General features: G+C 47.4%; 1 protein-coding gene across 2 annotated transcripts in view; it reads right to left on the bottom strand.

The window, feature by feature from the left end:
• Nucleotides 1-13,045, bottom strand: part of LOC8029488 (homeobox protein Meis1) — a 356,592-nt gene that overhangs the window by 263,834 nt on the left and 79,713 nt on the right. The gene's annotated exons all lie outside the window — the stretch shown is intronic.

Below are 13,045 nucleotides of genomic sequence, written 5' to 3' on the forward strand. Positions count from 1 at the left end.
ATCGTCTGATAGTCAAACATTGCTGAGGCGTACCCACGACCTCAGCAATGCTTGTCTTGCAGACGATGTACTCACACCAAACACAAGATGGCGGCGCCCAGGCCGTCCTTGCAAACAGCTATAGGCAACAATCCCTGTGTGTATGGTCCGTTGTCAATCTGGACACTAGTCCGAGCTTGTCTTCTTTCTGACAAGGGCACCAGTGGTCGCTGACAGCTTGCAGCACCCTGATTTTCTTAAGCTGCCCGTGCCCCAAAGAGCCACTATATAGGCTGCACTTCCTAGTAACAGGACTTGAGCCATATTATGTACTAGAATCGATATTCCCAGTTGTCACCGGCTTTCGCCAAGGTGTCTGATGGTAAATGCAAGAAGTGCTTTCCAGCGTAGTTGCTTGCTGAAGCGGTTAATGCTATAGTGCAGTTAACACCGCCGAAACCGTTAACCGCACATGTGCGGCTCAAGGCGCCAAAATGGCGGCCCCCGGCAGCCACCGATACGCAAACGAATGTCAAGTGATGTGAACGAATGATGGCCGTCATGGGGGCGTCGGACAATGGGAGAAAGAGTGTCTATGCTCTCAGCTTTGCTTTCTATAGGGACCTCCGATGTTGTCCCTTTTGTTACCCAGCAACAAAACAGCGGATGCTGATTGCTTACGTATACACAGACATGATGCAAAACCACAGGTTGTGGTCGCGTTGCTCACGGCAAACAAATGCGAGTTGCGCGGTGAGCGTATGTCGTCAACATTATGCGAAAAAGGTCAGTTCATGATTGTGGTTTGAAAAGAAGATTGCTGGGGAACCAACAGCAGGGGGTGTTGATACACAAGGCCACGAAGAGATTGACCCGCAGAGCCACAGGATAGCCTATATGTCGAGCGAATGGTTATCAGATTGCCATCGTTTCAATGTAACTAACCGCATCTGAATGTATTTTTCTTCGTTACTGATTGCTTTTCTTCGGGAAATGTTTATCCAGGTACCGCGTATTTCTCCAGAGCCTCCAGCTGCCGACAATTTCAAATGTATGCAGTTAAAGTTTAGATTTGTATTTCTAACACTTAATCTTCCCCGCTATGACACGACAGCGGGCAATGTTAATCCTAGAATAAATAAAGAATAAAGAACCCCTAACGTCGTAACTGGCGTCTATTTTTAAAGTTTTTTTTCAATTTTTTTTTTTTTTGTAATCGCATTTTAGTTTTGTACAATCGTCCTCACGCCTGCTTGGCTTCCCTATTCCGCGTATCTCATCGCTCTCCAACTAACAGTAACACAAAGTAGCCTTTTCCTACGTCGCCTCGGTCATTATAGACATTATATCATCTGCTCTCAGCGTGGTACAAAGCAAATCCATCTCTTCTTTTCTTTTTTGATATCCGATGGTGCGATCTATCTTTGGAGCCCCCCTCCACGCTAGTTTGACGTACAGGTATCCGTGCCTCGGCGGATTAACGCTATAAATAGTAAGTAAACGACCTCTTCTCAATTCCGCCAGCTCTGCGATCGCTTAAATTAAACCACACTCACTCATTTGTTCGATAACAAAAAAAAAGTCAGCTGACAGTGTTTTTTTTTTTTTGTTTTGTTATTGAAGTAGGCATTTCTTTTTGTTTTTATCTCTAAACCGGACTCACCGTAATATCTTCTTTTTTTAACGGCAAGTTTTAAGGTGATGCAAAGTATAGCCAAAGACAGTCTCACTACCGTAACCAATAAAATCCTTAAATGCACAGTAACGGTTTTCCTTCGAGCCTCTCAGAAGTTTGCTCGCTCCTATATACAGTGCAAAAAAAAAAAAAAAAAACATTGTGCGACGTGTAAAACTACTCGCTCCTTGGATCATATGTCAATGCTCCGTTTTCACCTCGCGCCGAATCGCACCTCGGACGCCGCGAGTGAGCTCAGCCAACCCAGGACTGTGAACGTAGCCGAACGCTGCTACATTTACGGCTGCATCCCTTCCGAATTGTTACGTGACACGCAGCGTTGAACTCGCTTCGATTACTCGTAATGTCCACCAACGTCCATCGCGAGGTATAACGGAGCATACATAGTATACGAGAAAAACAAGAAGAAAAAAACCTCACCAAGTTATTGCATAATAGTACTTGGCGAGAGCAGTTGCCTGTCAGAAAGGACAGGCATACACACATCTCGAAGGGCCCCCCTAAAAACAAACATCTGAGGTCATAAACCAGCTTCTACACCGATGAAAAGCGAAGGGCGCCCAACCTGCATTAGAGTGTGCGCGGTGTCCCCTTTCGACAGAAAGCATCTCCGTCGATAACGCGACGATAGCCCAAAGGAAAAGGTCTTCGTTCTAAGAGCCAACAAACAGAAGCGAGTCAAAGTATGGGCACAAGTGTATACGTAGGAGCAACAGCCGCCATCCGTCCGCTCGACGCCGACCGAGGAGCCAAAGGTGATCCCACTAACGGCGCCCCCAACTAAGATGAAGAAGGAAACCGATGAAAGGTGTTTTTCGTGTTCCCCGACCCACCCTGGCGGGAAGTGATCGGCCGAGAAAACCAGTATGGGACCACTCGGCGCGCTGGATAGGGGCCCTCCAAGTGAGATAGATTTCTCCCAAATGGAGTCCGGACGACGATCGACTTCTTCCTTCTCTCTCTCTCTTTGATAAATTCGCCTCTTGGTGTTTTGTTTGTTTGTTTGTATACTCGCTTCTTCATCCGCCGTTTATATCGGAGTTGTCATTACGACGTCTCCCTCGTTTCCTCTATTTTTTTTTTTCGGCTGGGAAAAGATTGCACCGATCCACGGCGTGGCTCTTGAAAGCGCACGATTACAGTGTAATTTTATTTATATATTCATATATTCACTTCGGCGAGACGTTTTACCCACTCCTTGTTGGATTAATGTAACTGACTTCGTGACCATATTCCGAAAAAGTTTCGTATATACGAACAGTATGAAATCGGGAAAGGCGTAAACATAATAGTGTGTTTCAGTATTGCGTATACGAGCGAACGCAAGCCCTGTGCCTCTGCGTTAGCGTTGCGTGTTCCACACTGCGCGTGCGCGGAGCCCACACTGCGACTCGGATTGGCGCATGGCGACTTCGCGCGTGCGCATCGTGGAGAACGGAACGCTAACGCAAACACACCGCGCTTGCGTTTGCTCATATACGCAATACTAAAACACTCTAATGGCCTAATTCTTGGCTTAGTTAATCATTCTCATGGTAACTATACTGTTTAAGGCCTTTTCTTTTTTATGCTATATAAGAACACCAACTCCTGTTCCAGATGTTACGAAGAGTTAGTGGAGCTGCTTGGTGGAGATCGGCATATGCGAATGCTTGGCTCTTGGACAAGCGAGTTTCTACGAATGTGCAAACTCCACCTTTCTACTGGACAACGTGCTTGTTCCTAAACAATGCGCCTGACCACGTTATAAGGTCGTACTGGAGGCCAACTAATCTACGAGAGCGTGACCAACTCTCACTTCCGGTAGAGGTAAGCACCGTCTCCAGCGCGAGGTTTGCAGGTGCAACGTGCAGCAGTTAAAGCACGACTGAAGGCAAAGAACACGTATTGATGGCGAAACTCTTACTTCGTTCTTAACCTGTCACCGAGTATAGAGCTGAAGTGCTTATTAAAAGTAGAAGAAAAAAAAAAAAAAAACATGTAGAACTTGATCCGAGTTTCGGTACTGAACAAACGTTAAAATCTAACCGCAAATAGATTCGATAATTGCAATTTTAATTCTATTTAACTTAACTTGACTTTGGAAGAGTCATCTTCTGCGTGCTTACTGGACAACCAAAATCCTGCAAGGATTGTGACGTTAATGCTTGTGATTGACATATTTTTTTTTTTTTTTTTGCTACTCATCTAACGTGTCTTCCAATTTCTCATACGGTGAGGTGAAGTCGTCATCGTTGTGTATAATTATAATGCAATTAAATGCAAAGGGGCAAGCGAGCTGGACAAGAATGACGGAAATAATCCCTGGGGAAGGGGAACAAGAGGGACGAAGGACTTTCGTCCCTCTTGTTCCCCTTCTCCAGGGATTATTTCCGTCATCGTTGTGTATAGCAGTTTTTTTTTTTTTTTCGACTCATTCGTAATTTTATTACTCTCTTGGAATGACTCCCTCCCTGATCCGTAGCAAACCAAGATGCTACGTGCACTGACCGCGGAATCCCATCTGTGGCACCGTGCTTAAAACGTGGCAACGCATCAAATACACACTGGCTGTTGCGAGAAGAATAGACCCTTTTCAACGGTTCGTCAAGCAACAATGGTGGGCTCCATACTTTGGACATCGCTTTCTGCGCGAGGCTTTGTGGTTGAATCCGAGTTTGCGCCGAATGCTGAAGTTGTACTCGTGTTGGACCCGACTACGCGCCGAACACCGGACGCCGAACACTCGTCTAGAACGCATGCTCAAAGCGCACGCCCAAAATACGGCAGCCTCGGATAATCGACGCAGCAGCTATACTGGAGGCCACGGCCCTTTCGAAGAGAGTCTCCTTACGTGGAGCAATAGACTCTCTTCAAAAAAGCACGCGCCATTGCCAGTCCGCCATTGCTTGATCACATTGAAAGCCGAACTTCAGGCAGAAATTCTACTGTCGAGACCGGATATAACGAAGTCGGTTATTACGAAATAGCGGCTACAGCGAAGTGATCACTATTTCCCATTCCCTTTTGCACTTCGTTATAACCGAAGTAGGTTATTACGAAATAGCGGCTACAGCGAAGCGATCCCGATTTCCCATTCCCCTTTGGCACTTTGTTATAACTTATAATCGGAATTCGTTATAGCGAAACAGCGGCTACAGCGAAGCGATCACGATTTCCCATTCCCTTTTGCACTTTGTAATAACTTATCATCGGAGTCCGTTATAGCGAAACAGCGGCTACAGCGAAGCGATCACGATTTCCCATTCCCTTTTGCAGTTTGTTATAACTTATAATCAGAGTCCGTTATAGCGAAATAGCGGCTACAGCGAAGCGATCACGATTTCCCATTCCCTTTTGCACTTTGTTATAACTTATAATCGGAGTCCGCTATAGCGAAATAGCGGCTACAGCGAAGCGATCACAATTTCCCATTCCCTTTTGCACTTCGTTATAACCGAAGTTCGTTATAACGAAATAACGGCTACAGCGAAGCCATCACGATTTCCCATTCCCTTTTGCACTTCGTTATAACCGAAGTCGGTTATAATGAAATAGCGGCTACAGCGAAGCGATCACGACTTCCCATTCCCTTTTGCACTTCGTAATAACCCAAGTCGGTTATAACGAAATAGCGGATATATCTAAGTGATTTCCGATTCCCGTTGACTTCGTTATAACCACTCTCGACAGTATAAGCAACGATTTCTTCCTATATTGATGCAGTTTACCTTGAATTGCGTTCCGGGCAGCACAATCAGCACGGGCAACAAAACGAGGACATCGACGACAATGAATCCGAATTTACGCTTAGAGCGTATGAGAACGCTGTACTATACTCGACCGTCCTGGTGCCCCATACTTGTCAGACACAAAGTTGGGACCGAAGTTTACGGAACTCGTCGATCGGACTTTTGCGACGATGACGCCGCGCTTTCGTCGCCGAAGTCCGATCGGCGAGCTCCGCCAGTGTTCGTCTCCAACTTTCTTTGATGAGTTCAGGGGCCCTAAACTCGTCAAACACAAAGTTGGGGCCGAAGTTCGTGGAGCGCGACTATTGGACTATCACGACGATGACTTCGCGCCTTTGTCACCAGGATCCAATCGGTGCGCTCCGCTAACTTTCTGCTCCAACTTTTTGTTTGACGACTTTAGGGCCCCAGCTGGCCCCTGCTCCAAACCTAAAGTGGCCCCAATCTCATCTCAAACTGTCTCATCGTAGCAAACAAGACCACCGGCAAGCGAGGGGTCTAAGCTACACGGGTTGGGAAGATTTCGCAGTCGTCTCGGTACGCCTTTTTTTTTTTTTTCGTACTAAACAACTTATAGCGACAACCACACCCGTCATGGCAAAATTAAAAAAGAAAAAAAAAATACTCGGCGTCTTAAGAAGTAGAATAGTGATGACGATATCATCATAATATTTGTATGTTTTGGTGCACCAAAATAAATTAAAACAAAACAAACAAACAAACAAAAAAAAAAGACAGAGGAGCTTGTGTGGAGATTATTCAAAAGAAGTCGAGCGTTCGCAGCGGCGAACCGACCATCTCGTACGTGATCGGAATCGATGTACTCCAGCGTACATTGAAACAGAAATCGAGTATTCGAATTCGCAAAAGGAGAAACAAAAAAAAAAAAGAAAGAAAACTGGACGTGAACCACGAATAGTTCTTCGCCCTCTACGCTCCATGTTTCTTTGTTGCTGTTTTTCTCTGTGTGTGCTTTCTTTTAGTGAGCTCCAATCCATTTCGCATAAAGCCCACGAGCCCAAAAAGCTGTTTATTCCCCCCTCTCCTTTCCCCTAAAATGACTATGGTTAAAACGGAACAACATACAAAAAGGAAATCGCATTGCAAACTTCCATGGAAAGGCACACCGGAGTGCATCGATGGAAACAAAGCCAAAATGTGGCCGAAAGAAACCTGTTTCCATTATATTTTTCTTGCGATGATTAGCGGCACAGGGGTATAAGTAAGTCTCCTCCGTCTTGGGCAACTTCACTACCGTCTTTCCGTTTTCTGTTTTGCCCGTTTTCTTGTTTTGTTTTGTTTTCTGTGCGGAGGAACTTGTACGACCTGCGACGGCGCTATCTTTTTTTCGGGTTTTCATCGTGTCCTCACGCACTGTTGAAATGTAATTTTGTCTTTACCTCGTTCGCTGAGAGATATATTGCGCGTCTGGCCAAGTGCGTCTGATACGAGCGTCCAGACTCCTTAAACGGTGTTTGAAATATTATTTTCTTCTTTCTTCCGCTTATAGTTTTCTTTTTCTTTCCTTCGCCGCCTTTACTTTCGGTCTCCCTTCTTTCTTTATCGTTCCTTGCCATCGAGGACTCCACGGTCCTTCCACGCTCACGCAGAAACCTGCGTTGACGTCACGTACACGGATTGACGCCTCACGTCGTCCGTGTCTTCTAAATGCAACAGTCCACCATCGCATATACTCGTGTGGAGAACTTCCTGTGGCTACGCAAGTCCGTCTGCTTCTGGCACGGGGGTTGCAATGATGTGGGAACGCCGAGCTCTCATTGGCTGATCGAAAAAAATAGTGGGTAGGCCTCAAGGCATCTGGCGTTGAGGTCTACCCACTATCCTTCCGATCAAAGCCAATCAGAACTCGCCGTCGTTCTGACGTCACCGCCACCCCCCCGCAAGCAGCAGACGACTTGCTCACCGAATACAGTCGGAACTGTGTGCGCACACCGGCGCTCGAGCACCTTGAACCCGGCCAAAAGCTGTACATCAGCACTCTTCACTTCTAAAATGCAAAATAAAAATTAAAAAAAAAGTTGTCCTCGAGTCCAAAGCGTTAATTTCCCGCTATAAAACGTTTTGCTACGTCTCTGGGAACAAAGTTTTACAGACCCCATACCCTGATCTGCCGTCACTTTCAAATAATAATTTTAAAAAAATAACGGAGGTGTAACTTTAGAAATTTAATGACTTTGCGAAAACATTACATTCTAACCTATTATTTGGGTTACTAGTACAGCCGTGTTTACCGGTGTTCTAAACGAATTTTTTTTAGTTAATTCAGCGGAAACAAAATTTTGCACGAAATATAAAATTGGGTTCATGTGACTTTCACTGACCGTTGACAGCTTCCCCTATTCGACGCCAACATGTCTCTCCTCGCGCAATCTTGTAGTGTATATATCTGCAAGAGCCATTCAGTAGCCATCTAGTAGAGTTCCTGTCTAGGGTAGCGGAGTGGCGCATTCAGTCTCAGCGGGTGGCCTAGCACCGGCTTCCTTGCACGGTCCTGGATGCTTTGCTCCTCACGTGACTGAATGCGGCGAATAGCAACGCCGCGCATTAAAAACAAAAGAAGGAGGAGAAGGAGGCGGAGGCAGGGCAAATACGCCGGGGCGCATGCAACGTCGGCGGAGCGACAGTAGCGATGGTTTTCCTGCACGGCGCTGGATGCTTTGCTGCTCACGCGATCGGTTTCGGCGAATAGCAGCGTGACAGTGCGGGGGAAATAAAATGCGCAACTCTGCTCTCCCTTCGAGGTAGCATATCGAGGAACTCTATCATCTAGTAGCTAGTAGCGCCTATAGCTCAATTATCTGAGTTCGTCACTGTTTGAGGCGCGTATACTCTGAGCATGAATTGGACACGGGTGTGACGTCAGCGCTCGGCGAGGACTCGGATCCAATCACACGCTTTGTGTCCGAGAAATGGTGACCGCCAGTGTTGCTCGATGAAATTTTTAAAAATAATCTGTTTAACCGACCAAAACGCAAATCATATAACAAAATATCGTTTTTTTTTTTTCAGAAACAAAAGAAAGTACATACACTCAAAAGAAGTGAAAAAAAAACGAGGTTTGCAAATATGAGTGGGTCGGGTAAGAAAACCACACACACACACAAAAAAAAAAAAAAGCAGAATAAAAAAACAAAAGAAGGAGTGAGTACAGGTTCGTCGACCTGGTGGCATCTTGGCCTCGATTCTACGATACGCCATGTTCGGAATGAGAACAATACGCATAAAATAAAAGATCAACTCTAATAAAAAAATACGAGCTATTCGCGCTCGGCAGGAAACCATTTCAGCCGGTCGGACAGCTTGACAGTTTCCGTCAGGGCGAAAAACGGCCCAGCCTAAATCAACGGGAGGCGGGCATTTCAATGAGAAATAAGAAGGAGAAAGAAAACAAAAATAGAGTTCCCCCCCCCCCCCCCTTCTCTTTACAGCAAAACGATTCTGCGTGGGTTATCCGCGACACCATTTTGAAACCGACGAGTTAGCAGCACACTAATAAATAGGAAAGCAAAACGATATATATATATATATATATATATATATATATATATATATAGAGAGAGAGAGAGAGAGAGAGAAAGGGGAAGAGCCGCGAAAATACAACAAAATGCGTCTTTAACTCGATACAACTGACGCCAGGATACAACCCACTGGAGTTTGCTCGCGACGGGGTACGAAACACAGTTGCTCCGTCGAACCCAAATGGGAGTTTCTAGGAAGATCGGTCGCTGCTTCCTTTCCGATGGGGCCAATCAAACGGCAACAAAAGTACATGGTCACTGCGCGCGTCGTCTTTGTTTGCTATCGCCGAGTAACCATACCACGTACATTGAATTTGCGTTGTACTCCTGCACCTTTCTTTTTCAATGCGACAAGGAGCGCCTTTACGATGCGATTTGCCGCCGAGTCAATGGATGGATGGATGGATGGATCGATGTTAATAGGGAGTTGTAGTAGATCGTTTTTATCCTCCGCTACGTTATCCCCGAAAAAAACGCCGCACCTGCGCAGGCGCGCCCCCAGCCTTGTCTGCATAGCTCAAGGTCTTGTGGCGGATTACGGAGCGCTATCCGGGTGCTTAGCGGGCTGCGGAAACGGTCTACTACAATTCCCTAATGGCTATACCCTTTGTAACGGGCGGTAGCTTGCGCCACCTAGCCTAAGTCTAAGAGGACAACAGTCAGTATTAATACGGCGCGGCTTATTATGCACGTGCACGCTTCTTGCTTCGATGTGCGATGCTCTTGTCGGCCAACATTAAGTTTTAGTAGAGATCGCGCTGACGACTCCGATAACGATACTCTGCCTGCGCCTTTGTTATTTGACGGAAATAATCCCTGGAGAAGAGGAACAAGGGGGACAAAGGACAAACACAAATCTCCGAACACAGCTAGGTGACCTGTGTGCGACCGAAAAAATCCGCCTGGTCCAAGCAACGAACCCGGGATCTCCCCATTTCTAGTGGAGCGCTCTACCAACTGAACCAACCAGGAGTTAGACGTCAGTAGAGCAAACAGGTTTTATCAGCTACCACCAGTCTAACACCAAGAAAGGTGAAAGTAATTAGACATGAGGAAGATACATAGAAAGGGGGGACGGTCGGGTATCGTTATCGGAACGATCTACTAAAACTTTCTAATGTCGAAACACCTTAATGGCAACACATCCTACAAAAGACAGTCTGCAGGCACTAAAGACTTTTAGGGAGCCGCCTTTGCGCATCCGATGCGGTATACGATGGGGCCCTCCGGTACGAACTGCGCATGCGCTTCGGCGGAAGACTTGCACATCAAAGTCCCTCGTACCGGAGGATGTGCAAAAAACGGTTCCATAAAACTCTCTACTGGCCGATGTGCCTTTCTTCCCTGTACGCAGGACCTGTAACGTAGGTCATACAAAAACTCCTTTACATGCATGTCTGAAACATGCGCAAACATCAAAGACGTGTTTCGAAGACGCTCGAGCAGTGTCCGCATTATTCTATCATCGTGCCTGCACCGAACTTCCGTGTCTTTTGTGAGGTATATAAGGCATACTTGCCATTTCACAATGCTATACGCCGTCCAATTTGTGGCGCTTCCCAGCTATTAGGAATAAATAAAAAAAAAAAAAGAGTCCTATGGTATATTAACACAAAGGGTCAACGTGCGTGAGGTGCCTCGGACGTTCTAGTTTCATCCGCCGGGGGAAAGCAATCCAACTCCGACCCCCGGCCCCTCAGGGACCTGACGGACACATTCGGCCACAACAACAACGACGCGTTCCTCGCGCGCGATGCTTTACATCCGAAGGTGAACGACCGCGTGACCCCACGCTCGCCTGCATTTTTGATTGACAATGCGGATGCGGGTCCCCCCCACCCCCCGCTCTTCAACCACCAGAACACACACACAAAAAAAAAGAACACCAAGAGTGGAGGAGTGTGACAGGCAAAACGGCTTGGGCCAGAGATGCAGAATACAAAAAGACCAACCGACTGTCAGTTCCTCTCCCCCTGCCATCACATCCCTCTTCCCTCTTGCTCTCCCTTTTGGATGTTTCTTTCTCCACGCGCTCGGCACCATGGCAAGAAAAGGAACCCAAGTGGCTGCTCTGGAGAAGTGTTCTCGGCTGCGAACGAAGCCATTTGCGGTGACTCGACCGTGCTCCTTTCCTCCCGGCATTCGTATACGTCGGAGTCGGGGGATCAGTGCAAGTCGGGTTCGAGTCAAGTTAAAGCTTACTCGAGTGCACGTAATGCTTCTCAAGTTTGGGGGCGACCCGCGAAAGCTCCTGCCCGGGCACGCGCGCTTTGTCGCTTGAGCTGTAAACGCGTGGATTACGCATTTGCGGTTTGAGTGCGGTTCCAACTGCGTCCCAACCGCTTACGACCGGTTACGACGAGAGGACGAGAGCTGGCGCCATCTATCGGTAGTCATGGAAAACGCTTCGTCAGTGCGTATACTTTTAAGCGTCCATCTTTTATCGAGATAACTCTGACAATCTTATTTGCAACCATCTCTCGCAGACAGAACGTATAGATTTGATCTCGACGATGCCGCAAAACCTTCAGTCTAGTTGTGCGCAGAGATCGCACGCACGTGTTTCAAGGTACCCGACAAATGGCGCCAATGTGTTCTGTTGTCGTGGACGGTATTGAGCGGATACGTTAGAGAGTTTTAGTGAATGGCGACGCACAAGAGAAAGTCAGGGAACGGGCCGCCGATACTCTTAACCTCAGGCTATAGAGTTTTAGTAGATCGTTCTTCTGACTCCGATAACGATACCCGGTGCTCCGCCGCCACCTTAGAGAGCGCGTCGTATCGTTATCGGGTATCGTTATCGCCGGGCGTATCGGAGGTATCGAAACGATCTGCTAAAAACGCTCTGTTATCGTCTCGCTCTGTCGGGGACTGTTTTAGACTTCCTGGAGAGCGGAAACCCGCTTCATGCCATTTCAGACGTAACAGCTTGTCAAAAACTATGATTGCCAGGACCAAGATGGGCTTTTTTTTTAGTGGTTCTGTATACTTCACTTCAACTTAAGTCCAGACACAATCGAACGGCGTCAAAAAGCGCAAGTCATTAGGTCTTTTCTGTTTAGGACTGGTGTAGCGATGACAGAACACGTACAGAGATGCGACGAACGCCACGATGATGCTGCTTGATGGGTTCCAGCTCGTAGGTTGTGAAATACGCGATATAGAAGCCGGGTGTGTTTTCGCGCTTTTGCGCATGCGCGGCTTCTTCTATCCTCCTTCTTCGGGGCAGGTATCGTCCCGGCGTCCTGCGCGGTTCCGTTCGAGCGGCGTTAGCGTATACCCGTCGGGACGCTTGCATGCAGGCCGTGAGCGGTCCGCGAGAAAAAGCAGCGGCGACGCTGCCACGGGCCCTTTTCTGATTACAGTGCTTGTCACTCACTCGGCCCGAGGGGGCGTGGAGACACTGTCACACGCCCCCTTCTCTTGCGCCGCCGCTCGGGGACTTTGACGCCGTTCTCCTCTGCAACCTCCCTCCCTATTTCTTTTTTTCTCGTTATTTGGATCCAACCCCCGACGTTTCCTACCATGCCTTTTGTCTCAAATTGCCGTCCTGCTTTTTTATTTATTATTGTTATTATTATTCGTACTGCTTCTTCCCCGCTTCGGACATTCTTTTGTTGTTTCGCATGCACGCCGCTCTCGCCGGCGACTCTTGGATTCGTTTCGAGCGCTGCCGTTGCTTCAGTCGGATGCCGAGCTTCTTTTTATCTGTCTTTTCTTTTTCGCTTCAATCTTTTTTCTCGGTTGTTTCTATTGCAGGTCGCCACTGACGTTTTGAAGACAATGGGAAACAAGAAGATACAGAAAAAAAAAAAAACGAATGTAGAGGAATAAAAGCCGCCTTCAAACTGAGCGTGACGTGACGGACGCTTGACAGGTAGCCATCGGGGGCTCAGCGGGGAGCGTTGCAGCAGAAACGAGGTAGAGGTAGATACGACGCTGGATACGCAGACGTGTACCTGCCGGCTTATACGTGCGCGTACCGAGGCCAAGGGGCTGACGAAGTTCGGGGAATCACGTATGCAGAGCCTGGGACAGACTTGTGCGCTACTCGTTAGGAGTGATCGAACGACTCGTAATCGATCACTTCATAAAATGGC

The sequence above is a fragment of the Ixodes scapularis genome, unplaced genomic scaffold (genome assembly GCF_016920785.2).
Source record: "Ixodes scapularis isolate PalLabHiFi unplaced genomic scaffold, ASM1692078v2 PGA_scaffold10__122_contigs__length_95168666, whole genome shotgun sequence".
NCBI lineage: Eukaryota > Metazoa > Arthropoda > Arachnida > Ixodida > Ixodidae > Ixodes > Ixodes scapularis.